This window comes from Tupaia chinensis, unplaced genomic scaffold (assembly GCF_000334495.1).
Source record: "Tupaia chinensis unplaced genomic scaffold, TupChi_1.0 Scaffold144964_1, whole genome shotgun sequence".
NCBI lineage: Eukaryota > Metazoa > Chordata > Mammalia > Scandentia > Tupaiidae > Tupaia > Tupaia belangeri.
Window position 1 is genome coordinate 207,381 of NW_006204824.1, and position 1,918 is coordinate 209,298.

A 1,918-nucleotide genomic window follows, 5' to 3' on the forward strand; every position below is an offset into this window, starting at 1 on the left:
TTTATTTTCTGTACTTCTCAGAAATGTCCTTTTAATGCAAAATTTAATTATGAAATTATTCATTAACTCACTCATTTTCTTTTATTATTATTATTTTTAAATTATTTTTTATTTTTATTTTTTTGGAAAAGTTTTTGCTATAGGGTGTGTGCACTCGCCAGACAGACAGAGAGAGACATAGAGACAGAAAGCAAGAAATCACTCCCCAGGGGGGATGGCCACGCCACAATCCCTTCTCCTCCATTCTTCTCTTGGGATCTTGGGCACGCATGCACACGTGCCCAGTGAACTCACTCATTTTCAACATGATGGTTTCGAGAAAAATGTTGGTATTTCCAGGACGTTTGCCAGAGTAATGTATTTTAAAGTTAAAAAGTAAAAACGCTTACTTTATACTCAAAAAGTCACTGCCTCGGAGTTGGTATATCACAATATGACACATTCTCTATGAGGAGGTCTTTTCTAGGCACCAATGTCAGTGTACTGTGGTCTGTGTGAATACCTTGCACATTTGATGCCCTGAGTAGCAACTATTTTCATTAGCTCGTCTATTTTCTTAAGTGAAGTCTTACTTTCATTACTTTTGAATTCTTCATTTATTTTACTCTGCCTGCTTCTAGTGCTCTGGCATCATTTTTGAAAACTCATTGTCTAGTTCTGTGCAATGTTTTAAAGAGCTGTAAAACCTTAGCCTCCTGGCCCATGGCTCTCCTTGGTGTAGCGGCCATCTCTCAGGCCATCATTTTAGTTTTCTGATTCCCACGTGGCCACCAGGTTTCTCATGATTGGAGAACTGATAAAAGACTCAGAAAGATTTTTTAAAACGACAGGAATGCTCATTCATGTAGTGAATGTAACGACCTGAAGATTCATTATCAGAGTCATGGCATCCAGTACAGAGAAAAAGAAAAAAATCATCTTCCTAGACTGTTTGGGTTGATCAAACACTGCTAACATTTTACATCTGATTCTAGGCAGAAAATGCAAAACTAATCAATTGAGTTAACCCTAGGGAAAACCATTCAGAATAGTGAAGTGGATGGACATTCTAAGGATGAATAAAAGTAGATTAAAGAAAAAAAATAGCACACTTAGCCCAGAGAAGGAGAAAATTAGGAAATATATCAGAACTGTCTGTAAATACTTAAGCTGTCACATAGAAAAGATATTAGACTTGCTTTTGAACTTAAAGAATTACATTCAACTAGGACCAGCAATTAGTGTAATGGCTAGGTCTCTGAACTCTCATGTTGACGACCATGGTTCGAGTCCCAGACCCGGTGGCTTAAACTCATGCCAGGTGTGTGTGTGTGTGTGTGTGTGTGTGTGCATGCCCAAGAGCCCAAGAGGAGAATGGAGGAGAAGGGATTGTGACATGGCCATCCCCCCAGGGGGTGATTTCTTGCTTTCTGTCACTCTTTCTGGCGAGCGCACGTGCCCTATAGCAAAAAACTCTCAAAAACAACAACGAAAGAATTACATTCAACTTAGAAATGTTAGGAAAGAACTATATTATTTTAGAAAGAATATTGTAATGACTAGAGATGTTAAAAACAAAGTGATCTGTCCAATGCAGTAGTGACTGTCCTCTATTATTGAGGAGTTTAAGGAGGGCTGAGTAATCCTAGCATAAGCATTCAAGATGGTCCCTGAGGCCATTTCAGACTGATATTTTCCTGTTTTACACGGAAAGAGAAATTTAGGATTGTCACCTTTAATTACTACCAGTTCCATACCTATAATTATCTAAAACCTAAGTTTTCTAAAAACAAGCTTTTAGGAAGCAACTTCTTTTCAAAAGCCAATCCTGAACATGACACTCCCATAAAATGGTTTATAGGAGATTATCCAGAGTGGAAAGAAAGACTCATCTAAGTTGACATAAAGCCTCTCTTGACCTTGAGTGAGAGATGGCTAT

The 1,918-nt window shown here is 38.1% G+C and overlaps 1 pseudogene; it reads right to left on the bottom strand.

Moving 5' to 3' along the window:
• Positions 1-404: 404 nt before the first annotated feature.
• On the bottom strand, positions 405-704 carry LOC102477031 (complex III assembly factor LYRM7 pseudogene; annotated as a pseudogene).
• Between the last annotated feature and the right edge of the window lie 1,214 nt (positions 705-1,918).